This window comes from Peromyscus leucopus, chromosome 3, assembly GCF_004664715.2.
Source record: "Peromyscus leucopus breed LL Stock chromosome 3, UCI_PerLeu_2.1, whole genome shotgun sequence".
In the NCBI taxonomy this organism is placed as follows: domain Eukaryota; kingdom Metazoa; phylum Chordata; class Mammalia; order Rodentia; family Cricetidae; genus Peromyscus; species Peromyscus leucopus.
Window position 1 is genome coordinate 96,538,724 of NC_051065.1, and position 27,996 is coordinate 96,566,719.

At 36.7% G+C, this 27,996-nt stretch overlaps 1 protein-coding gene and 1 long non-coding RNA gene across 4 annotated transcripts in view; both read left to right on the top strand.

Moving 5' to 3' along the window:
- Lrrtm4 (leucine rich repeat transmembrane neuronal 4) overlaps positions 1-27,996 on the top strand; it is a 788,581-nt gene that overhangs the window by 493,694 nt on the left and 266,891 nt on the right. The window lies entirely within an intron of this gene.
- Positions 1,336-17,732, top strand: LOC119087740. The gene is made up of 2 exons (XR_005091218.1): positions 1,336-2,591; positions 17,186-17,732. It is a non-coding gene; the product is annotated as an uncharacterized LOC119087740 (long non-coding RNA).

Here is a 27,996-nt window from a genome sequence, read left to right on the forward strand (position 1 = left end):
GCCTTGGAAACCACCCACTATTCTTAGTTTCTTAATTGACAAGGTGATAGAGTGAAAAGCAGACATTAAAAAAAAAAGAAAAAAGACTTTATCCAGGTGCTCAGATTGTAAAATTTCTAATCAATTTAGTCTTTGTGTAAACAGTTAATGCAGGCAGATGACAGCTTTACATAAAACCTGCCTTTAGAGCTACCTAGAGACCTTTGAAAATGTGTTATATTATCTGTCCCTTGAAAAAAGTCTGGGAAGTCATCTCTAGCTACAGTGTCATGTGTATTAATTTTATGAGTAGACCTGCACACATGGCCAGTGATCCACTGGGGAATTTCATTCATTTTGGTTTCCACTGCTTAGTGGCATGGTAGGCATAAAGATGATGGATTCTTGCTGATCCTAGAAGCTTTCTTTTTAAAGTCAACCTCCTGGATATCAGACAAGAGTTCTTAATTCATTTAGCATAGAGAACTTGATCTTCAAGGGAGGCATGCCTTCTCTCTCATTCACCCTTGTGGGCTTTTTATTTCTTTTTCTTTGCTCTCTGGACAACTTTATATGTATATAGTGCATTATGATTACTGACATTCCCTCTTATTTCCCTCAATCCCTATTACCATCCCACAGAAATCTCTTGCCAACACAACTTTTTCCTCAGTTTGTAAGACACTGAGTTTAACGGGGCTGTCTATGTTTCCATGATTTTGCTGCTATTAATTAGAATGTGTGGCTGCATCGATGGACACACTACTGAAGATGATGTCTATCCCTCCCAGAGTCCATTATGACTCACAGCTCAGCATGGATCAGTAGGGCTACATGAGGCCCTCCTTAAATTATGATTGACTCTTAGCAGGTCCAGTCTTGTGCAGGCTCTTTGTTGACAACCTGTACTGCTGTGAGATCGTGGTTGGCTGTGTCATGCCCAGATGATAGACTTTACCAGTCCTTCCCTGTATCATCTGACTCTCAGATTCCTCCCAGCTTCTCTTTGTGGTGGTAATCTAATTGTACTGAAATATTATTTTGATTGTATGTTAATAAATAAAGTTGTCCGGGGGTCAGAGCTATTAGAGCCATAGCAAGAGCGTGGCGGTGGTGGCACACACCTTTAATCCCATAGATATCTGTGTGTTCAGGGATATAGCCAGCATTGGAGACATATGCCTTTAAGACCTATGGGGCTGTACATTCAGACAGTGATGAGGCAGTCATGTGTTTTGGTTTACAACCAATGAGAAGGCAGAACAACATACTATAAAAAAAACGAACAGACAGGAAGTAGGTCTCTTTCGAGAAGCTGGGACAGCAGGAGGAAGGGTGAGATTTTAGCTCTGAGCTCTGACCTCTTGGCTTTCTCCTTTACATTGTTTCTGTGTTTCTTATTTAATAAGACGGTTAGTTACATCAATATCTCTTTGTGTCATTCACCAAGCAATAGAGGAAGCAGTATGAATGTCCAGTCGGTAGCTGAGCACTGGAGCATTCATTGGATGTGGCATCCTTTTCTGACTACATTTTCTACCACTCTCACAGTGTAATTCATAAATTCTTAAATATGAATTTCGCTAATAATTTGTAGCAGATGGTTCATGGAAAGAGGGGGATTTTCTATGCACAGTAGATTTTAGCAGGATGCCTGGATTTTTCTTGCCTGACAGGGGGATCTCTATTTTTTCTTCATAATTTAAACTGTCTGCTGGTGTGGCCAGGTATCCCATGGGGCAAAAAGGCACCCATGGTTAAGAACCATTACTCTAAGTTTTAGTCCTGTCTATTGTTTGTTTTCTTGATGTTTATATAGAAGAGTAAAGGTAAGCAATGTTTTTAGGTCATTTGGAAACATAAGCCATTGATTGGGCTGATTATTTAGAGAATGGATGATTGGATTATCAAAATGTTTGTCATACAAACAATGGTACAATGATGGTAAATATTTAATGAGTGTTTACTCTGGTGAACATAATTCTCAGCAACTAGTTTGTGTTTACATCTCTATTTATAAAGTCCACAAAAATATGATTTATTTTCCTCGTACTGGACTAGCAAGAATAGTTAGGAGAATTAGGTATTGTCAGGGCTATATAGCTAGCTGAAGAATGAGGTGAGAAGCGTATTTGACAGTACTCAAGATGCATTTAGAGAAATTGCTCAGTGGTTAAGAGTACTTGCTGCTCTTTCATATGATAGTGGCTCAGCTCTCCATACCTACACCGTGGCTTACAACTGCCTCTAACCTCAGTTTCAGGAGATCAGACACCCTGTTCTGGCTTCCAAGGGCTCCTTCAAGGACATAACATATAATTTCCTGCAGAAAAAAATACATAAATAATTTTTTTAAGAAAATATGGTTTAGACTGTAGACCTTGTCTGCTGCTGTCACTACCATGCAGACAGTTGGGACTTTTCCCATGATGGGAAATCAATGACTGTCACATACACAGGTTTACATTGATAATTATTCTATTGCACAAATTCTTTCTACAAGTTTCTGCTATCTTAGTTTCCACAGATTCCAGCTTGAAGTCAAACTGAGTCACCATCCTTGGCTACACACACACACACACACACACACACACACACACACACACACACACGTGTATTATATATATATATGTGTGTGTGTTTATATATATATGTGTGTGTGTGTGTGTATGTGTGTGTGTGTGTGTGTGTGTGTGTGTGTGTGTGTAACTGTGGCTAATTTTTCCATTCTTCTTTTGACTTTAATTCACCACAAACAATAAAATCATAATAATGCATATAAGAATTTGATATTACTGCTTTTTTTGATAAATCAGAATATCTAGAATTGGTTCAGCCCCTGAAGCTCTATAGTGTAAAATCACTTCCTGTCTGAACTATGCTTCATAATTTGGTCTCAATGGAACCAGCTGTTTCATTATGGCTTTCCCTCCATGATGGTTTATATCTTTACTTAATTGGTGAGATAGAATCAACTCCTCCTCTCTCAAGCTTCTTTTGTAAGGCATGTTGTTACAGCAATGAAAAGATAACTAATAAAATACCTATATTTATGTTGGGAAAAATAAAATTAATTGTCCAGAGATTTACAATATGAGAAAATTAAGAGATGTGCTGTGGAATTTCTTTCTGTATGATGTATGTGTTGCTCTGATTGGTTGATAAATAAAACTGCATTGGCCTATGGCAGGGCAGGATGGAGCCAGGTGGGAAAATCCAAGGGGGATAGTGAAAGGAGAAAGGGGAGGCAAGGAAGATACCATCCCACTGTCCAGGAAGCAGCATGTAATGGCACACAGGTAAAGCCATGGAACATGTGGCAACATACAGATTAATAGAAATGGGCTGAGTTTAGTTGTAAGAGCTAACTAGCAAGAAGCATGAGCCATAGGCCATGGCCATACAGTTTGTAATTAATATAAGCCTTTGTGTGTTTATTTGGGTCTGAGTGGCTGCAGGACTGGGTGGGATATAGGAAAACTCTGACTACAGAGATGGGTTTCATGACAATATATTTCTATATCTGGATGTGAAAATAATTATCTTGGAGAGAGGAAAAGGAGAGTGATAATATAATTATATTATAATCTTAAAAAGTCCTATTTAAAAACAAAGCAACAAAAATATCCTGCTTTGAAAAGGATACCTTATTTCACTTTTACTGCAGAAGGGCAGTAATATCAGTTAGCTTTTATATATTTATTTTCAACTTCTAATGAGAACATGGAAGTTACTTGAAAGCTGCATAACCAGTCTCATTGGAGATGTTTTATCCTACTCTACATTATCCCTAAAGAGGAATTAGGAATTAGAGCAGTCTGGCTTCATTGTTATTTAGTTGTGATTGGAGGTTGGAATGTTACCAACATCTATTGAACTTCCATAATACACAGAACAACCCTATATCCAAATTGTAAAAAATACACAATATCTAATTTCCCTATAACGACAATATTTATAGGCCCAAATAACTTACCATGGTAATAGGATTGGTCTGCTGTGTTTGGGTTAAAAATGTGTCCTTCTAGACTCCATAAATTCAAGTCTAATCATTGCCACCTCAGCTGCAAATTTGTTCAGAAATTAGATCATGGCAAATGCAACTGAAGGTGTAGTTGGGTGATATTGGAGAAGGTTGGCCACCTGTTTAGGTGGGTGATGGAATCAAGGTAAGATGTGGATACAGCACACTCAAGGAGATCATGTCAGAGAACTGGCCGAGTTGGCGGTTCTTCTACAGTTCAGTGAAGACTTATGCCCGATGGAAAATTGTAGGGAGCAGAGAAGGTTCTTCCTCTCAGATCTCAGAAGGAACCAGCCCAGCCAAGCCCAGGTTCCACATTGGCTTCTAGCTTCTGGAATTTCCCCAGCATGTTCAGCTATTGCAATCATTCTCTTTCTACTATTTGTTAGAGAAGCTATGGTCAACTAATACACTGTGTTTGTACTGCTTAGTCTGCTTAGTTTATTTGAGGATTCTGCTCAGGAATTAATATAAAAAAATAGAATTCATACCCCAAAGTGATTAAGGATGGCTTATTCCTACAGCACTGTACTTAGCAAATACTTAGCTAAAGGTTAAGCAAATTGGGCTGGCTTATCAAAATAAAGAATTTTTCTTGTAGAGTTTCCTCCCCAGCTGAGATGTAATACATTTCTGAACCAATTTCCAAGACATAACTAAACTTGTGGCAGAATGGTGTCTTGATTGTTGAAAGTTTGCTTCTAGAAAAGGACCGGATGTCCTACCCTAGACGAAATTAGCAATCAAAAGAATCTCATTTCTAAGCATTAGTTTTCTGTTTCCTTTCATTCATTTATGCATAAGAAATAAACTCATTTGTTTTGTTTATAACTAGGGAGGAAAAGCTTCACATTCTTCAAAGTCATCATGTCTTTTCTGAATTACAAAAAAATCTCTTTGGTGCATGTGTGTGTGTGTGTGTGTGTGTGTGTGTGTGTGTGTGTGTGTGTGTGTGTAAAATGGCAAAAACTCCCTTCTGGACCTTTTTTAAACTGCAATTTAATTTTAATATTGAATCACATGCCTCCTACCATTTTCCCTTGTGAATGAGTCACCATATTCCTAGGAATAGCAGAGCTCATTTTGCTTGGGATGCTTTGGGTACTCTATGCCTAAACATTAGTGTCTACCAGATGAACATTAAGTACTTCAGGCACTCTGCTTCAGGTGGATGCATCTTCTAGGGCTATGTGCAATCCCCATGCAGAGTGCTTTCAACAGTACTGTTGCGCAGATTCATAAAACTTATTAGTGGGCACCAAACCAACTTTTACAAAAATATCATAACTATTTTCTCTCTAAGAAATGAAGTATGTGTTCATTGTCAGTCTTGCACTTCTGTTGCCTTAGTGTCTTTAAAGTTACTCCAGAAATGTAGCTTGAAGAGAAATTTAAATAAAGACAACTTTTGCTCTAGGAAAAAAAAAATAGATGCTGATAATAATACTTGCTGCCCTAGCAGATGACCAGAGTGTTGTTCCCAGCAATCACATTTGTCAGCTCACAGCTGACTGTAATTCCAGCTACCAGAGAACTAGTACTCCCTTTTCCTTTCAGTGGGCACCAGGCATGCATGTCTATTCACATAGGAACACACTCATATGATTAAAATAATAATTAAAATTTAAAAAGGCAAAGCATCTCAAAGGAAAGAATGTGTGTTTTGTGATCAGCTATTCGTTATTCTGGGCCTCCATGACGGATTCAGTTTTAGTGTACAGAGAGCACAAGAAACCTATGAAGTTGTCTTTCTGAATAGTTGAATCTGAGCAAGATGCTAGATTTGATTTCTATTCAAGTGATGTGAGAAAGCAAAAGAGCATTGTTAGAGGGCAGGAGGAAAAAGAAAATAAATTCAGAGGAAGAGACTTCCTAGAGAACAATTCACATGGTCTCTTAAGGAGTCAGTGGCACTGAGAAAACAGTTAGGGGACAAGAACCACACACAGTGCAAAGAGAAGACTTGGGTTCAAACAGAAACCAAACTGTTTTTCAAGTTGTCTGGGAAATTTGATCACAGCCTAGAGGCTAGGTGTTATCAAAAACACTGGCAACTTTGTTTTAGCTGAAACATAAATCTGTATTTTGTGTAAAAGGATGAAAAGATCCAGTAATATGGTAGGTAAAGGTGTTTGCAACCAAGCCTGATGTGGAAACCCAGGACCCACAGGTAGCATGAGAGACAAACTCTCAAAAATTTTTCTTTACCACACATTTGCTTACACACATATAAATAAGTAAAGAAAGAAAGAAAAGAAAAAGAAATGATAAATAAATAAATAAATAAATAAATAAATAAATAAATAAATAAATAAATAGAGAAGTAAACAGGTGAACAAATATATAATTTACAGGCGAAATGACAGCATGTCCAGAATTATTTTTCTCATACTTCAGTAATGAGACCCCAGAAATTCACTGGAAGATGTTTTAGTTTGTTTTTATTCAATTTGCTCTACTGTTTGAAATTTTCAAAAAGTCGTGTTATAAATACATTTTTAACAAATTCCAGGATTCACTTCACACATCTCTGGAGCTCATTAGATCTTTCCGTTTCACTGCAGTATATTTGGGCTGGATTCATCTTTCTGACCCTATTATCACTTTCTGAAAAGAAAAATGTCATTCTTATCTTCTTATGTAGACACAATTTAAGTTTTTATCTGTAAGGGTATTTTGTCTACATGCATGTCTGTGAACCACTTGCATGCCTGTGCTCAATGTGGCTAAGAGAGGGAAGTAGATTCCCTGGAACTAAACTTACAGACAGCTTTTATCCACCATGTGAGTGCTGGGAATAGAATCTGGATCCTCTGAAGAAATATCTAGTATTGTTAAGCACTAAACAATCTCACCCCCAAATTAGCTTATCTAGAAGGAATATATACAACACAATGAAGACTTAATAATAGATAATTGTGATAGGCATACAACTTTCTCTACATAATATGAGCCTCATTTGTGTCAACCTATACATGTATATGCACACAAATTTGTATAGGAATAGATAATGGTATTATATGTGCACATGTAATATATTGGTATGGTTTATATACTTGCAAGCATAAACATAAGCATGTGTGTAGACTTTGCTTCTTCATAGCCAAAATCCACTACTAATCAAGAAAAAGATGACCAATAAGTTACTTTTTCACTCCTACCAAATTCTCCACCTTTTGCAAACACCACACACACACACACACACACACACACACACACACACACACACACATACAAACTTGAATAATATTTCAACTTATTGAGAAAATGCATTGCCATAGGGACATTTTGGATTGCAGCTTTAAGAGTTATATGGATCTCTTTTTCCAAAATAACTCTCCTTCTATGAGGTTAGCAGCTTAGAGCTTTCTATAGAAACTGATGTTTAAACTGTCTGATGAAAGAGGCAGAATGATGAGCGAATCTAAGCACCACCTTTCACAGATGTTCTTTGCCTGAACTATTTTATTCCTGTGGTATATACTTAGCTCTATTAAAATAATATTACCTTCACAGCTTTTGTGTGATTTATGTTCAAACGGCTTCATGGCTCTCGAAAGCTGAGGGTAGCCTCTTCTTCAAAGTGCATTTCCAGATTAGGAGACCAGTGCTGGAATACCATAAGATCTACAATGTTCATTAAAATATCTACAAGACTTTCCATAAAATTTCAGATACAGTAATGATTACTATCTTCATTTTCTTTTAATGTTGGAATAGCATACCGTCTAAAGCATAAGGAAGTTCAGAAGAAACTGGAGGAATTCTATACCCTTCCCTCTTTGCCCTTTCCCACTAGATGTACTACTCCCAGAGTCAGTTTGCAGGCCGGCATGTTTGTGGAGATGTAGGACTGAATTTTGCCCAAGCTGTGGGCTTAAAGCTGTTTGGCTAATTGGGGATAAATTATAACTGATGTCTTTTTACTTACGCAGAGAACTTAGCATCTATTAGTCATTATTCCAAGAAGAATCCCTCATGGCTTTAAGATGAAGGATGTCTGCAGGAGGTATTTTGTCAGATTATAGGATCATTAAACAGGTCCCGATTCATCATCCTTCATAGAGCTTGGCTGTAATCTGCACATTTATATGATAATATTCTGGTTGTGATGAAATGTTCTTGTATTTCATTCTTTTGAGTAAGACTGTACAGACTTAACTCTTTCTGTCTCTCCACATGAGATGTCACTGTGGGTTGTTACTTGATTTTGATCGTTGTAGAAGACATAGTTTGAAAACAATGACATTGATATATGCAGATTCAGAACCCTATATAAGTATTATAAGAATTCCCTTCAGGGAATGACATATTTCTCATAAGTGTGCCTTGCCATGTTGCATATCATGTTGGAGAAGAATAAAATATGGTTTGAGCCTATGCCTGAATCACCATCCTTTGTCCCTAGGAACAGAGTTGGGCAGCTGGTGCTAGAAGTTAACCACAAAGAAGATGGTGCGGTGGCAATGAGAGAATTAAGCCTGAACTTGAATGCCTAGATTAGAATCTGCCTATGATATCTTTAAGCAAAACTGAAAGGATGACCTCTTCTTCCCACAGAACCATATCTGCTCACACACCACTGACAATGAAATGTGGATATGAAAGAATTACAGACCGAGAAACCATACTTTCATCCTAATTTCCAGGCAGAGTTAATCTACAAAAAATTGTGGATTGGGGCTGAAGCAGTGCTTACTGGTCAAGAGTGCCCACAGCTCTTGCAGAGCTTCAGAGTTCAATTCCCTACATTCATGTTAGGAGGCTCACAACCAAATGTAATTCCAGCTTCAGAGGATCAGACACCCTTTTCTGACCTCTGTAGGAAACCCCACACAAATGAATGCACACATATATAAACATTTTGAAAATGAGAATAGATATTTTTTAAAGGAAGACAGGTAACTATCAAGAGACCTAGAGAATCTTAGGTGGAAAAAGGCAGGGTCCAGGGAAACATGACACATCTCCCTTTACCTGAAATGTCACCCACTAACAGTGCCCGAAGCATGTATATTTTTCTTCCAGGGCACTAAAGACAGACCTATAGTTGCTAAAACCCATTCCAAAAGCTTTGATGAATTCACAGAGGCTGTAGTCACCAGCAAAAGGTAAAAGTCAGTCAACATTCTAGTGTGGATTGGGAAGGGGTTTCATGAGCCCCCATCCCCAACTGTGGACATTTGCTTGCTTTTCTTTCTTTCTTTCTCTCTTTTCTTTCTTTCTTTCTTTCTTTCTTTCTTTCTTTCTTTCTTTCTTTCTTTCTTTCTTTCTTTCTTTCTCTCTCTCTCTCTCTCTCTCTCTCTCTCTCTCTCTCTCTCTCTCTCTTTCTCATTGTTTTTGTTTTGTTTTGTTTTTTCAAGACAGGGTTTCTCTGTATAGTTTTGGTGCCTATTCTCAATCTCACTCTATAGAACAGGCTGGCCTTGAACTCACAGAGATTCTCCTTTTTCTGCCTCCTGAGTACTTGGATTAAAAGCGAGTGCCACCACCACCCAGCAGAGTTGCTATTCTTTAAAAATGTGGCTCCTGTCAAGTAAACCACACTACAATGTCTGACACACACCCAGAAATATATGAATATCACTAATTAGATTTCATGGGCTAATAATTGTTTTAATGAACATGAAGTTGCAGAAGTAGGGTGGATCTAAGAGGAGTTAAGGGGAAAGCTAATAGGTGGAGTTGGGGTGAATATGGTCAAAATATGTTGTATGTAATTTTCAAAATGCAATTAAAATATTTATGTAGAAAAAAGGAAGGAAAAACTGACACACCATTTCCATTCTCTGTGATGATAACAAAAAGGAGTGTCAGGTTTGCTTCTAAATTTCTGTTCTTTTATTTTCAGATTCATCTTGAGGCCAATTACAATGTTCATGTTCACTAGAAAGTGTATGTGGTTTACATTTAAATACAAAGCTGTATTGGAAAGTTTCTTAGCATTTTTGCTTTATGGGCAGTTTACCATTGAATATCAAATCAAACTTCATGAATTTTTCTTTAATTCTGAGTTTGCCAAGGCATCATTGAAATTCATCAACTTGACAATACACTTTTGTTTCATAGGGCTATAGCCTATGTGTATCTCATTCAGATTTTCAGTAAATTAAACAAAACCTGTTCATTTTTAGTCATTATCTCTGAGCAGTTAGCAAATGAAGACCTGTTACTCCATCCATCACCATAATATAAGGTATAGAAAATAAGAGGGGTTCAAGAGAGAAACACTGAGGAAGGAAGGAACAAATATCTTTTAATCAACAATTTATTAATTACAAATTCATGGAAACTCCTTATAGTTTTACAGGGGTTCATAGACTTGGACAAAAAAAAAATCAGTCTTCAGGATACCTGACACTCTCTTTTATTTTCTCCCTCTTCTTCACTTACATTAAACTATTCTTTATAATAATCCCATTTAACCAATAAGATATTACAAGATCCATAGACTATGGTTGTTTATAAAGCAAGTATATCATAACATCAAATAATCATCACCTAGAAAAATAATTACTTTGTAGGGTTCTATTTGTATTTGGCAATAAATTTGTGATGTTGAATTCTGTTCCTTTTGTAATATTATTCTATTAAAAATTTAAAGAGAATTTCCCATATTTGAAGCCTAATGTTGTTCTAATTATTTTGTAATGAATTTTGCATTTTTATAAAGACTAAAACAAAATAAAAATGATCAAACAATAAACAACACTTAAAAAAGAATAGTATAATATAGATCTCATTTGAGTATACAAACAAATTAATGATTTAATAGTTTGGGCTTTTTCATTTTTTAAATAATATTTTTTCTTTCTTATTATTTACTACTATTATATGTGTACAGCATTGTTTGCTTGTTATGGTCAGAGGAAAACTATGGATTTAATTTTCTTCTATCTTCTTTTTATTCAAGAATTGAATTTAGGTGCTCAGATTGTAGACAAATGTCCTATCCCCTGAGCCATGTCATTGGACCCTATTATATTTTTAACAAATAGACAATGCATTGGTGGATTCACTTGCTTTATTTATCTTTACAATCATGTAGGACTCTTATGATCTCAGAGCATGAAGATTCAGTTATATCACTGAAAGGAAAATGCTGCCAGCAATGTTTAAAGGGTATAAATCATCACTAAAGCTGATACACCTGAATATTTCATAATATCTATTGACTTCTGTAAAGGGATGGTTCTCTCCCTGAATAACCACTCAGAGGCTTAATATTGCTTATTAAATATCCAGCCAATAGCTCTTGTTACTATCTAACTCTTTCATTTAAATTAACTCATAATTCTTATCTGTGTTTAGTCATGTGGCTTGGTACCTTTTCTTAGTATTGCATTTTCCTCTTGCTTCTCTGTGTTTGCCAGCAACTCTCTTAGTCTACCCTTCCTCTTCCCAGAGTTTTCCTAGTCTTATTCTCGTGTTCAATCTTTCTCCCCAGCTATCAGCCAATCAGCTTTTTATTAGCCAATGAGAGTAATACATATTCATAGTATAGAAAAAGTGTGTTCCACAGCAGACTTCCCTTAATATTTTTAAAGGGAATAGTTAAATTCTTCTTACATTTTTATGATGCATTCATACCTAAAGTCAAAAGCAGGGAGAAAACAATACTAACCAATATGTGGTCATTTTATAAACTGTGCTTTTCTCATTCTAGGATGTCAGATTCATTGACTCTTTAATTGGTCTGTTAGAGTTCTTTAGCACATCTATAAATTTACAGCTTTCCTTATGTATCTTTGAGCAACAAAGTTTTGATTATTTTCCATTAACTGTCGATTATTATATTTGTAAATACGTATTATCTTTCTGCCTTATTGGGAATTGCAATGGGATCTTAGTAATCTATTGACTCTACCCATGGACTAGTAGATATGCAAATTGTCCCATATAATTTGCAGTTAAAAAATGTCTGTTGTTGGGTGAGGAAGACAGACCATACATAATACATTTCCTGAACTCGTTCATTTTAGTCTGATACTGAAATCAAATGTGCAAAACAAACAAAAAAATGCAAGAAAACAAAGCTTAGAATTGTATTTACCAGTATACTAAACACTTCAAAGATCCCATTACCTACTTGAATCATCAAGAAAATCCATTTCTTCTGTATCAGTTTTATTTTGTTTAGTCTATGTAGGTTTGGTGTTTGGAGACAGTGTTTTGCATTGAATACCAGGCTGTCCTCAAATGTGTCATCCCCCTCCTGCCTTTGCCTCACAAGTGCTGCAGTAACAGGTGTGAACCACCACATAGCTTGAAAAGTTAATTAATTAATTATGTCTCAAAAATAAATTTCCTGAGGTCTCCCTTTGCAAAGGATGAAGGACTCTAAAACAGGAGTGAGGAAATGATCGTACCATCAGTCCAGCATTCTCAGTAGTCCCTGGCAGGTGCTAGTAGGGATAATTAAAGCAAATTTTTTAAATTGCATGGAGCCTGAAAATGTTCCTTCCTCTGCTATTTGGCATGTAAAATTTAGGATACCAAATTATGACTCTATGAAATCTGGAATCTGAGCAATATTTTTTCCGAAATCAAAATTTAGACTTTCAGAACACAAATGGCAACTTACAAAAAAGGTAAGCCAATTGAACCAATGCAAAACAAAAAGTAAGTGCTATTTTAGAACTTTAGTTAGCTCAACATGCCTAAGGTCAAGTGAGTCCTACTTGCAAATCCGTGTCTGAATGTCCATGGAAAATAATCATTTTTTAGAATCATTCCAGAAAATGAATTTTGAGTGCAGTGTGGCAATTGTACCACTCTCCTCATTTGCCATACTCAAGAAGAATCATTGAAAATTGTTTGAACACTACTGAATTAGTTCCTGCCATTTTTCTACACTATAACCCAATGAGAACTTCCATATAACTAAAATAGTGTTTAATAAATATTTAGAAGGAGTTTTAAGGATTCTTCATGATAGAAAAGAGTTAGCTAACTCTAATAGAGGTAGTTGGAGGGCCACTCTTACCTCTTCAAATACAACAGAGAGCCTGAGGGATTTTCTGGCTTCAGGCTTCTTTCCTACAGAGTTCTCTTCTTATTTTACAGATAGTGAGCAATATGAATATGTACTTCTTACTAAATGTGTTAATATGAAACCAATTTAAATTCTGAGATTAACACTGAGGGAGCATGTGCAATCTGTAATTATTCAATTTTGTATGCAAAAATAAACTCTGGTTGTAGATGCTCCAAGCTGAAGAGATGAGAAAAAGGAAAACAAAATATGCATACACAAATTGTGTGCTTAAATCCCACTTAAAATATCCCTTCTGGATATTTAAATTCTTACATATGTTTAAATGGAGATCTGTGTGTGATCTTCATTTGAGAACCAAAGAATTAAATGAATGAGGTTTTCCATGGTTAAGCTAATGACAAGATAATAGATTTTTAAATGTAGCTTATGGTGGGATACCTTATGCACCCTTGGCGCAGTGGGGAGGGGCTTGGATCTGCCTCAACTGAATGTTCCAGGCTCCCCATGGGAGGCATTGCTTTGGAGGAGGCAGGAATGGGGGGTGGGATGGTGGGGGGAGGCTCAGGGGAGGGAAGAGGGAGGATAGTGTTATCTGTGGTTGGTATGTAAAATGATAGAAAATTTCTTAAAAATAAAAATTAAAAATGTAGCTTATGGATATTTATACATTTTATATGAATATTGCTTTTACATGAAAAGGCAAGCAGAATTTTTGGGAGCTGGGTAATATGTGAAATCCAATTCATTGGAAGTAGGCTAATCAGGATGGCATCACGGCAACAAATACCTGGGATAAAAAGAATAAATATTTATTTTGGCTCATAAATTCAGAGTGTTCAGTTCAGATTAATACTTTCTATGGTTACTGGACCACCATGACTGCGAATACTATGTCCAAAGGACAGAAGAGGGGAAAAACAGTGCACTGATTAGATTAGGACACCTGAACAGAAGAGACAGAAGGTCTAGGTACCAAAATCTATCTTCTGGGCTCTTCATCAGGGAACTACTTCATATACCATAGCCCCATATCCTAATTTTTCAGCATCTCCAAATGCAGGGCCACCAGCTGGTATATAAGAATTCAACACATAAATCTATGTTGTCATTCCATGTTCAAAACATCAGAAAGATAAGGCAACGATTTCAGAGGTAAATAGTATGGTTCACAGAGATCCCAGTGATGGGTTTCCTTATGAACTGAGGACTCAAAGCAAGATAAGAGGAGACCATGTTGCTTTCTAATAACTATTGTTCATATGTCAAATGAAAAACTGGTGAGTTGTTTCAATACATATTTAACTAAATGGAGACTTTTAATAAGAAATCAAGATCTATGAAGTCCATATTTTCTGCTTCTATATACAGAGGAGATGTTAGATATATTTAGAACTTGATTTCCTTACAGATAGCACTATTTATCCAGGGAAACCCACCTTATTTCCTCTATGATACGAATTAGGTTTAATAAAGTTGGTGAAATTGATTTCCTCATTTCAGTCTAATTTCTAGATCATCTGAGGTAGTCAAGTAAAGTTATTTGGGAGTCTTAGAATGCAAAGTATCTTGGTAACTTGTATTTTCAACAGAATTAAATAGGGCTTAATCACCTCTAGAAATTTTTAGAACAACCCCTCACAATCCTAGTTTAGAAAATAATTTCAATGTCTGGATGGATTGACAGAAGTCATATTTAGATTTCCAAAGATGACATAAGTAGGAAATAGATAAATTATACTTTGTAAAGTAAAAATAATAAAATAAATCATAAAAAGAACATTAGGTGCTGGAGACATGGCTCTGTCGTTAAGAACACTTGCTGCCCTTACAGAGAGCCAGAGTTCACTTCCCATCACCCACAAAGTGCCTCAGAACCTCCTCCAACTCCAGATATAGTAAATTTGTTGTCCTCTTTTGACCTTCGTAGATACTGCACACATAATTACATATACATGTGTGGTGGTAATCTAATTATACTGAAATGTGATTTTGATTGTATGTTAATAAATAAAGTTGCCCGGGGGTCAGAGCTATTAGAGCCATAGAAAGAGTGTGGCGGTGGTGGCACACGCCTTTAATCCTAGCATTCCAGAGATAGAAATCCCTCTGGATCTCTGTGAGTTCAAGGCCACATTGGAAATAGCCAAGCATGGTGGTGACACACTCCTTTAATCCCAGAAAACCAGCCTTTAATCCCAGGGAGTGGTGATAGAAAGCAAAAAGATATATAAGGCGTGAGGACCAGAAACTAGAAACATTTGGCTGGTTAAGCTTTCAGGCTTTGGAGCAACATAGTTCAGCTGAGAGCTATTGGGATGAGGACACAGAAGCTTCCAGTCTGAGGAAACAAGACCAGCTGAGGAACTGGTGAGAGGAGATAGCTGTGGCTTGTTTTGTCTCTCTGATCTACCAGCATGGACCCCAATAACTCGCCTCGGGTTTGATTTTATTAATAAGAACTTTTAAGATTCATGCTACATACATGCACACAAATACACGCACAAATAAAATAAATGTATCTTTTAAATTCTTCATTATCCTGGTGCTTCAGTCACTATTATTGATTGACCTGGAATACAGTTTCCTTTGTCCTGGAACTTAGCAATATCTAGTAATCTAGCCAAGAGCCAGAGTTATCAGATCAAAAACATAGAGCCATAACAGTGTCTACACACATCTATTTTCACAGAATATGTGACATAACTAAGGAATAAGAGATATTAGTAAGTAAAAAAAGGAAACTAAAATTTAAAAGTGCCACTTAGAAAACGCCAAGTGGGTATGAATAAGAGTCACACTGTGGTTAGAAGAGATTTACTTTAGTCAGGATAGTAGAGAATGTTTCTGTTGAGAATGAGCTATCAAGGCAACTTTCTTAAAGTAGAATTTCTGAGAGGCTGGAGAGATGGTACAGTGGTTAAGAGAGCTTGTTGCTCCTACAGAGTATATGGGTTCAGTTTCCAGAACTCATATAGAGGCTAAGGATCATCTGTAACTGTAGTTCCAGAAAATTATGCAACCACATCTGGCCTCTATGGGCAAGGCATGCACATGGTGGGCAGACTTACTTGAAGACACAACACTCATACATATAGAATAAAAGCAAATAAATCTTTATAAAAAGGTAAAATCACTAAGATACAGAAATTAATAATGGTTAAGTTTTGAACAAAACAGGAACCCATACTCAGAACATTGATATTATATTTCTAAATGTTGTGCAATCCCTGAATGAATAAAATCAGAAATACTATTTCCCAAAAATCAAGTTTGTATTTCATTTATTTTATTTGTCTCTATTCTCCAGTCCTCACAAATCTCTCTTCATTCAAATATCAATGCTTCTGTATGACATCTGCTTTTCAGTCCACACTATTTTTTTAGGCAGGTGATCCATTGCTATTCTCATGTATGAACAAGCTATCAATTTGTATTCTTTAGCTTCTACATGGTAACATGAACATCTCTGTGGGAATAACACATCTTCATTAATGAAGAGTCTAAACTAATTCTTAGAGAGTAGAGCATGTGAAAACCCTCCAGGGATAGTTGAAGCCTGAAGTCTGAAAAGCATTAAGCTTCTCCTTAGAGCTTAATCAGGTTTTATTCTAAGGGTACAGAGTTTTTCCAAAGCCCCTGATAATAATTAAATGTCATTATTGGCTAAATGTGTTTAACTACCAACTGAAGTAAAAATATTTGTAATGATAAATGCTGTATACCTATACAGTTTGGGGATATGAAAGAGCACAGTGTACTTTGTTTTGGCAGAAGCACCAAGGCACAATGCGTGAAAGCTATATATAAATTAGCCTCTTTGAAGCTGTATCAGAGAGTGTCTTTCTTACAAAAAAAATCAGATATTATTCTGGGCAATTTATTCAACAGAATTTCCTGAGAACTCATATGGGTGGAAAGTTGAACTATCAAAATTATATGAATTTAGGGGAGCTTTTCTTATTTCTAAACTTATAGTCAGTCTTCTGATCTTTCCAAGCATGCGTGCGCTCAAGCATTTGCGCAAGCAGACACTATATACATACACGAAGCACACACACACACAAACACTCATGCACACACTCATGCATGTAGGCACTCAGGTATGTACACACACACACACACACACACACACACACACACACACACACACACAGAGAGAGAGAGAGAGAGAGAGAGAGAGAGAGAGAGCTATGTGTATATTCCTCTAGGAGAGGGAATGGCCCCATCCACATTGGCATGCCAACCAGTGCTGTCTTTATGCAAATCTTGTTTAAGCAATCATATCATTGACATTCCATTTTTGTTTCCTTACTAAATCTAGAGGATACTATCTAGCATCAGACATCATGGTCCTTGGGCTCTTAGAGCAATTTTGGGCCTCTACCACTGTCTTCTTTGAGCATTATGGGTAGGGATTGTATTGTAGATGTATGAATTTGGGTTGGGCACCCATAATCAGTTTTTAGTTCATCTCTGTATCAATTTCAATCTGCTGTAAAACAAGCTTCTTTGATGAGGGGTGAGAGCTGCAATTTTGTGGCTACAAGTATAAGTTTTTAGCAGTTAAAAGTTACATGGGTTTAGGTAAAATGACAGTAGTAGGTTCTCCTCAAGATATATTTACCCCAAAGTAGAATTTTCATTCAAACTGAGCTAACATTAAGAATAAAATACCCAGCATAAGAGAGAGAGAGAGAGAGAGAGAGAGAGAGAGAGAGAGAGAGAGAGAGAGAGAGAGAGAATAAGAGAATAAGGAAGGAACAAGGGAAGGAAGGGAGGGAGGGAGGAAGGGAGGGAGGGAGGGAGGAAAAACACAGATTAAGAAATATTAGGATGATCTCAGTTAAGACTGAGAATTGAAAATATAACAAAAACTAATAACCAGATAAACTAGGAGTGTGAAAGCAAATGAATGCATATTAATAGAAATGTAAGTTAAAATGTGAAACAATATTTTCAATTTCAAGAAAACACAATGAAAATGTTTGAATATTCAAGATACAATACAAACATTAAACCCAGAGAAAGACAAATCTGACAGGTGAGATAGGGAATCCTACCAGAGAAGCATAGCACATTCCTGAGTGATGAGGTAAACAGTAGACACTGAATGCATTACATAGCCTTTACTGAAAGAATAAAGGAGGGTGGGGGGAGACAGAGAGAAAGAGGAACAGAAATAGAGACATAGAAAGAGACAGAGATACAGAGAAACAGAAAGGCAGGCAGAGAGAGGGAGAAAAAGAGAGAGAAGACTGAGAGACAGAAAGAGAAAGACAGAGAGGAGTGAGGGAGAAGAAGAGGAGGAAAGCAAGGAAGGAGGAAACGGTTGTGCTTCAGAGAAACCGAAATTGATTTTAAGGAAAAAACTGGTTATCAATAACTATTGATCATCAACTACAATTTTCTAAATCAGTATTATCCAATGGGAAAAAAGCAACGCAGTGTTATTTAATAATATTTAATAATGCAATATTATTGAAAATAGTAATAAATAGAAAATTCAGGAAAGTGGTTCAGTGGGTAAGAGTGCTTGCTACTCAAATGAGAACCTGAGTTCAAAGCCCATAACACACATAAAAATTAGGAAGTTCCCATACTCTCCTTAAACCCATCCTTTGTCCTGTGGAGACAGGAGAGTTGCTGGCTCTGGTGCTGACTCCTTGCCAGTCCCCTTGCAGTGCAATGAGAGAGACACTATTTAAATGTAATAAGGTGGGGGATGGTAGGAGAATAATAGGAGGAAGCAGCCATATTGTTCCTTGGCTTTTGCAGGTGACCACCCACTTCACACACACACACACACACACACACACACACACACACACACACACACAAGAAAAAGAGAAAATGAAATTTATTTAAGCAAAGACTTTTTTTTTTTAATCTATTCCTATCAACATTCAAAGGTAAAGAGTCCAGACAAATTCTAAGCAGCATTCAGGAATTCATAAATTAGCTTCCCCAGGAGTTTCTGAAAAATCTGTTAGAAAACCAGAATTGGATGACTAAAATTGTAACAGGAAAATGTCCACATGAGTTAACATAGAACATAGTAAGTTACTAACTTAAGACCAAACAAGGGACATACCATTAAAAAACACCTGTTTATCAGGTTGCTTGAGTCATGTGAAAATTAGCTAGTGCCCAACTTAAAATGAATGATGCATACTGCAGCCTTTTATACTTCTTTATGGATTAAGAAAGTTTTATTAAAAACTATCAGATACAACTCAATCATTATGGTTTAATCATATTGATTAGATGATTAAATGACTTCTAATGATGCTAAAAGCCTGTACCTTTTGACAAAAAAAAAAAAATGGTGTATTAGACATTAAAATTTGTTTTTGTTCTGTGGGTATTTGTTTGTTGGTTTTCCTGAGACAGGATTTCTCTGTGTAACAGTCCTGGCTAAGATTTGATTTTTATTTAAACTTCAATCTAATTAGTATCTAGGTAAATGGTTTTCATAAGAAAGGAAAGTATGGAGGCAGATCTACAAATATCAGTCAGTACTGAGTTTAGCATGTATACCCTGTCAGCATCTCTTTTTTTCTCCTCCCCTTCCTTCTTCTCAACTCACAAACTAAAGATGAGCCTTTTTACCTTCAAAGAAAATGGAATGAATCTAGTTTACTCCATTTTTTTCTGCTAAAGAGTTCTAAAATTCGTGGCTATCATGCATAAGAAAAATTGGTAGTCTTTTAAAGAAAGCTACAAACAAAAAAGACAGGGTGACTGAATGGACTTGAGAAACGTGATGTTTGTTGTTTATATATTTTTGTCTCATGTGTTTCAGGTTTGAACACAAATGAGTCAATAGCTCAGAAGTGCCAAGCTATGCAGAAAAAGTTGAGAGTTCTCTCTAGCCTAAGGGCAATCTAAAAAGAAAAAAAAAATCAAACAAGTGAACAGAAACCATACTTACAGAACAAATGCTTTTATATCCAAGCACCATTAGAAAAACAAATAAACCCACCCCACTGTCACCTGCTCCCGGAACAGCTATGAGGGGAGAAGAGACTTGCATCATCCAGAGGCTGTGACAAGCTACCTTAATATTGTCACTAAGGTAGCATCAGGGAAAGCAGAGTAAAGAGCTGGGATTCCTTCCAGGGTTGGATGGGAGCAGGATCTGCTGTACCATGACAGCAGTCAGGACCATGGGCTTGCTATGCTTGTCCATCCACTTGGCATGATTAAGTCCCTTCCCATTTCCTTGAGGGATGGCTGTGCAGAAATCCCCGAGACCTAGGCTTTTCATAGCATCTGGACTAGGCACCATCCTTACCACAGTGTCAATCAAGACATCATGGAAAGTTGAAATCTTCATTTAAACCCTGAAATAATGAAGGGATATTTCTTTAGATGTTATGATGGGTAGAGATGTCAACTTGACAGAATCTGTAACCACCTAAGAGATGAGACATTTGGGGATTTTCTTTTTTTGACTGTGTTTCTTGATATGTGATGATGCAACTTCAATGTGGTCAGTACCACTCTGTAGCTGGTACCCTTCATTATATTAAATGGAAGGTGTGAGCCAAATATTAACATGATTTCATCACTCTCTGCTTTGTGTTGTTCACTTATGTGGCAAAACCAGGTGCCTCCATCTCCTGTAATCAAGACTACTCCCCATGATGGACTCTAACGAGGAACTGTGCACCAAAGTAAACCCTTTCTATTTAAAGCAATTTTTTATTCAAAATTTTATCATAATATGTAAACAATGCAAGTGTCAACAGCAAAAATAAGAAATTAGATTCCTGCATTGATAGCAGACAAAAAGTTCCTCATAATAGGAAATTAAATGGTATACCCTTTAAAAAGTTGTGAGCCAAAAATAAGTCTCAAAAAAAGCCATGAAGTATATTAAACTGAATAAAAATGAGAATTCTTATTTATGGGCATTTTATGGGACACAGAGAAAGCACTGATATGAAGGAAATTTATAACACTAAATGCATAATGCATATAAGAAGAAAAGTCTCCACTCGTTAAATCATAATCAGGGCTGCCATTTCAAGAAGCAAGTGCAAAACCTAAAAGTGCCGGGTCTTGCTATGCATGCCCCTTACCTTGGTACCTGGGAAACTGAGGTAGGAACATGGTTATTCAAACTGGGTGCCTACAAAGACAGGCTCTGTCTGAAGACAAGGAACAAATGCAGTACTCAATTATAATTTGACAGGTAAAACTGACAGAGTAAATAGAAATAAAATTACATAGTATATTAACATGAATAAAATATTGAACAATGATATCCAACTTCATAATCCACATTTAAAAAAAAAAACCTACAAAATGAAATGAGCATAAGGAGCTAAGAAAATGAGAGCAAAACCAAAACAGTATAAAGAGGACAACAGCAACTAAACAAGAAGGAATCTCAAAATCATTAAAAGAATACTAAATAGTTTTCACAACAAACACAGAAAATAATCGCAAAGGATAAAAGTGCTGTCACAAACTTTGTTGGAATCAATTGCAAAATATCCGTTCATCCAGTAGAAGGCTTTGTTAATGGGAAAAAGTGAAACTGTGGAGTATCAGAAAGTATTTCCTGAAGAATATCATGCAAAGGACTAACATCTAGAACAGAAAGAACTTGGGACTGGTGACATGTCTCTGCGATAATGATGCTTGCCATTAAGCCTGATGATTTGAATTTGATCCCTGGGACCCATACAGTGAAGGAGAAAACCAAGTCCCTCAGGTTGTCTTCTGATCTCCATATGTGCATATAGCAAGCGAGAAACTTCCCCCAACATACACAAATAAAGAGTAAATAAACGTATTCTTTAAATTAGAGTACAAGATACCTAAATCATAAAAAAGTCCATTCATTGGCTGGATGGAAAAAGACACAGCACTTTAGATTTTATGCAGATCATAATGAATCTTATCTAACCTCGTGAAGTGTTAAAAAATCAAATTAATTTCACAGTGAAAGGTCACTCTAGGCCAATCAGAGTGGTTAGAAAATATTATTAGCAGCCACACCAAAGTATGGAGAGGACTTGGAGGGAAGGGCTCACTCAGAGCATCGCTGGCAGAAATGCAAGATGCTGTATCCTGTTTGTTTCCTGTTACTGTGATAAAACATCCTGACAAAAGCAATCTATAGGAAAAATGGTTTGTTGTAGCTCACATGTCCAGATAATAGTCCATCACTGAGGAAAGTTACTAGAGTAGGAGCTGGGGAGAACTAATCACATTGTATCCACATTCAACAGCAGAAATCAATGAATTAGTGTATCATGTCCATGTTAACCTCAGTCTTCTCCCTCTTATATTGTTCAAAATTCCATATACTGAGAAATGGTGCCATACACTGTGGATGATGTCTTCCCTTATAAATTAACTTTAAGACAATCCAATCCAGACCTAGCCATGCCATAGTTCAATCTATTCTAAACTCCCTCGTTGATACTCCTTCCTGATGATTCGAGATTGTGTGAAGATGACAGGGAAAATTAATGTACTACATGCATACTGTGAAAAAGTCAACAATTTCTTAAAAAAAATGAATAATAGTTGAGACATGCATAGAACTCTGTTAACAGGCTAAGGGACAACCTGATTCTGCAGGGATGAAAGACATTGTGAGTGAACTGAAATTCTGGAATTAGACATCTATGGTGCAGACACATTTGTGTTTCTTGACTTGATCTGTAACTACAAGAATGCTCCCTTTAAATATTTCCTGAAGTCCTGTATGTATTTTCTGTGCCTTTTGTAAATTAGAGATTTAAGGGCAGATTTTGCAATTTGAAATTTTTAAGTCATACAAATGATTTAAAATATATTTTATCATCTTTAGTGTATACAGATGGTCTCCAACGTATGATCAAACTGCATAACATTTTTTTCCACAGAAATAAATATTCAGTACAAACCATATTTCAAATATCTTTCTTGGTCAATGATACATCCTTGAGATGCTGACTAACAATGGCAAAGTCTTAGTTGTCAATCAGTCAGGTGATGAAGGAAGACAAGTGACAGTTTGCAGTGTCCTACATTCTGAGCCTCAGTAGCCAAGCGCTTTGGGTCATATTTACATGAAAACATATGTGGCTTACTTGCTTTACCTGTTGTAATTAGAAGCCTGATTAAAGCAAAGTAAGGAAAAAGCAGTTTATTCTGACATAGTGAATCATGGTAGGGAAGTTGTAGAGGCAGATGCTTGAGGGGACTGGGCACATTCCATCTGTAGCCAAGACCAGAGAGTGACTAATGCATTCTTGGCTATGTTCTCTAATTTACACAGTTCAGGGTCCCTACATAGGAAATAAAATGGGACAGAAAGACACAAGGTCTCCTTCTATAGCCCAGAATGACATCTAACTTGCTACATAGCCCATGCTGGACTTTAATACTCAGTCATTCTGACTAACTTAACTTCAAGAAGTCTGGGATTATGGGTACAAACTATAAGGTCCATTATATATCAAACATTTTTAGAATCTCTCTCATCTTCCATAAGCTAGTTGTCTGTAGCTTCTAATTCGCTTCATGAAATAGTTAACTTTTGAGATAGTACAGTATGAATTGTCTGCATTCATGCTCAAAATGAAGTATATGAATAAAATGACCAATCTAACTTCCAGTGATAAATTTTAGATGATTTTAGAGTAATGCTATCTACACCTCAAGTATGAAATGTTATAATATATTAGCATAACAGAAAGGGATAAAGTTTGTGTACTACTAGTAGAATATTGAACATTTCAGTTTTACAAATATCTCTTCCTAAGTGAAGTCCTATTCACTACATGGGGAAATGCTGATTTAATTTGTCAATATTATTTACAGCCTCATGGCCAGTTTTGTATACAGTATTAATATTATAAGAATAAAAACCTAATTATGCATTTATTACTTACTTAATTATGATCTAATTATACTACTAATAGAAAATGCCTTTCACTGTGGGTAGATTTCAATAAAGATATTTTTTATAAACTTTACTTGGCATTTAGTGTGCAATAAATGCCTCCATAAATATAAATCCAGTGCTTTCTTGAGAGAGCCCATTTTAAATAATCAATCCTGGTGACAACAATTTTGTTTGGAAAATATGACTTTTAAATATTGAAAAGACTAGGGCTCGTGTTGTTTCCTAAGCAATACTGTTCCTTCCTTTGAAGCGATGTTTAAAGTTATTCTTTTCTGTTTCTTAAAAAAAAATCTCAAAACAGTGTTCTTTCTTTTTCTTACATTTTTTTTTTTTTGGTTGTACTACTTCTTGAATAGTTAAGCAAAAATATTAAGTTTATGCTGTGGGTGGATCATTCTTACTTGGCGAAATTGGTAGAACCCTGTTCTAGGGTCTAACTACTATTACAAACAAGAAAGAAACTCCTTACATTATCTCTCCATAAAATCAGCCAAGCAAAACCAATGGTAGGACAAATGAGTAAACCCAAACATATAGTTATTGAGACATAATTACTACAAATAAACATGCTTTAAAAGTTAAGAGTGCTTTAATGAGACTCTGGATGAGTCTTATGTTACTTGTGTGTTGATATTAGGCACCAGCATTCAAATATATGACTTTGCAATACGTTTCAGTCATTGGCTTCCTCAAACTGTACGTTTCATAGGAAAATAAACTACCATATAAGAAAATGACCTTCATAGTCAAGCCCTTCTTTTCCCCAGTGATTTCATTATTTATTTACTGTAGCATGAATCTGAATTGGTCTTAATAAAATCCTGGAGCCAGATATCGGGTAAATGCTGAAACAGAGCAGCCAGCCGCCATAGAGTTCTTACCTTGCCAGCCTCAGTCCAAAAGAGCCCTAGCTCCTTTCTCCTCCTGCCTTACATTCCTCTCTCTGCTTAGCCATATCAGTTCCTGTCTCCACCTTTCTAGTGCTGGGATTAAAGGCATGGGATTCCAAGTGCTGGAATTAAAGGTGTGTGCCACCACTGCCTGGCTCTGTTTCTCTTTTAGACTGGATCAATCTTGTGTAGCCCAGTACAGCCTTGAACTCACAGAGATCCATCTGCCTCTGCCTCCTGAGTGCTGAGATTAAGGGTGTGTGCCACCACTGCCTGCCCTCAATGGCTGACTAGTGGCTTAGCTCCACACTCTGATCTTCAGGCAAGCTTTATTTGTTAGATTGCAAATAAAAAAATCATCACAATTTACTTATTTGATAGATTATATCTCATTACTTTGTGCCAATTTCTGCTCTAGCATCTGGACATATGAACAAAACTAAATGTGCACTTTCATAAAATTATAATCAAGTGGAAGGCAATAGAACCATAATAAAAAGATAGACATAGTCAGATGGTAAATGCTATAAAACTCCACAGATAATTAACAGAGGGACAGAGCATGATTGACTGCTGTTTTGTGATTATTGTGCTAACCTTTCTGATATAACAAAAACTGGGAAGGGACCTGGAGTAAATGAAGAAGTTATCCAGGTGGCAAACTGAGGGAAATGCTTCACAGAAAGGCAATCATAAGCTTATAGGCCCTGCAGACTGTCAAGATGTGTGAAGGCCAAGTGCAGCTAGAATGACAGCAGCTAAGGCTGGGAGCTCTGGATAGAGACTGGGGATCCTGGTGAAATGGCATGTTTCACACATCAAGATTAGGAACCATAAAGCACTTAGAAGGAGGAGGTACATTTCTATCTGACTTCTACAAACACATTTCACTCTGGCTTTGAGGCAGGAAATGACTATAGAGTTGCAGAAGACACCATCAGATTGGCTGATCAGGAGACAAACGGAATATTTCAGGCCTAAGGTGGTGATTTGTACTGGAAGAACTAGTGAAGAATAGGTAAAGGAGATTTGACCCTTTGCATCTTTAACATGACTTGATCTACTGAGATGTTGGGAATGGAAGAATTGATAATCAAGTCAAGACTTGTGCCAGAATGTGGTGATATTGTGTTCCCCAATATATTGTGCACCCTAATAAATTTATCTGGGTTCAGAGAACTGTAGATGTAACTGACCGTCTTATTAAATAAGAAACACAGAACCAATGCAAAGAAGAAAACCAAGAGATCAGAGCTAAGAGCCTTACTGCCTGCTGCAGCTAGCCTCTTAAGTCAAGAGACCTCTCTGAAAGGGACCTACTTCCTGTCTTTATATAGTCTTTCTGTTCTGCCTTCTCATTGGTTGTAAACCCAAACACATGACTGCCTTGTCACTGCCTGTATGTACAGCCCTCCAGGTCTTCTATGGTATTGAGATTAAAGGCGTGTCTCTCCAATGCTGGCTGTATCCTTGACCACACAGAGATCTACCTAGTGTTCTACCAAGTGCTGGGATTAAAGGCGTGTGCCACAAACGCCCAGCTCTGCTATGGCTTGCCATTAGCTCTGACCCCCAAGCAACTTTATTTATTAACATACAAATAAAATCACATTTCAGTACAAATAAAATACCACCATAGAGAACAGAACAGCCACTAGATATAAAGGCCAGAAAATGGTGGCACACACACCTTTAATCGTAGCATTCTGAAGGCAGAGATCCGTCTGGATCTCTGTGAGTTCAAACTGGAAACAGCTAGGCATGGTGACTCATGCCTTTAATCCCAGGAAGTGAAGGCAGAAAGGTATATAAGGCGTGAGGACCAGGAACTAGAGCTGGTTAAGCTTTTAGGCTTTTGAGCAGCAGTTCAGCTGAGATCAGTTTGGATGAGGACACAGAAGTTTCCAGTCTGAGGTAACAGGATCAGCTGAGGAATTGGCGAGGTGAGGTTAGCTGTGGCTTCTGCTTCTCTGATCATCCAGCATTCACCCCAATACCTGACTCCAGGATTTGTTTTTATTAGTAAGACCTTTTAAGATCCTGCTACAACAGAGCAACAAAAGGAGATATACTACTGAGATGGAGAGGAGAGAGAAGATGGAAGTTTAGAAAGATAATAGCTGGACAGAAAACTACAGTGTAAAGGAAATCCTTGCAAAATATCAATTCATAGATGTATGTTACAGACAGAGAGATGCACAGGAACACATACAAATACATAAGGGAATAGGCACAAGATAACATCTGTTACCCTTTTCAGATACTCATTTGTAAACTATTTTTAGGTGGAAAATGATTCCTTTAACAGAGACAAATACTTTTCTTTTGAGCAAGAACATACTTGATAGCATTTATATCTTTAGTTGTTGCTTTCTTACTTACTGCTCTAATCCTTCTATGTGGGCTAAACACTGTGATCAAAAGCAACTTGGGAAATAAAGGGTTTATTTCAGCTCATAGGTTACAGTCCATTATCCAGGGAAGCCAAGGAAGGAAATCAGTAGAGCAGAAATCTGAAACAGGAACAATGGAGGAATGGAAGAACACTGTTTATGAGTTTGTTCCTAGGCTCAAGTTTTCCTTCTTGTCTCATGTGATCAGCTCTTTATAGATGATTCCAACATTAAGTCTTCTGATATTCAAATTCTTGGTAGTTTTTTCATTCTTTAGCCTTCCCTGACACCATCCCACTTATTATTTGTATCTTTCATTCTATTTTCTTTTAGTCAGAGTCATATTGCCCATTTTTATTATATATTCCTATTGCTAACTGTAATGGCCCACTTTTCATTGAAAATACAGAGAAGATAATTTGTAAGGTCATTCCACGATTCCTTTTACCTTCTTTCAATATCATCTCAGAGAACCTAATGCCTGGGCAAATCACAATCTTTTCATCTCTGGATGCTCTTTCGGGAGCACCTAGATTATCTTAATGGCATGGGGAGGGGAGTAGGGATAAAACATTGATCCAAACTCAAGGTATTTTTTCCTGGAAATCCTCCGATTGATGTTTTTAAGTGGTTTCTGAGACAGATCACCATTCACGTTTTGGCTCCTAGCATTAATTTCTTTGTTGAATATTGGCCAACTTTCTTAATGTCTGTACCTTTCATTCCTTGGTGAGTCAGAAGTTGCAATCTGATACCTCTTGTTTCTTCCAAATTTGCTTTGTATTTTCAAATTCAAATATATT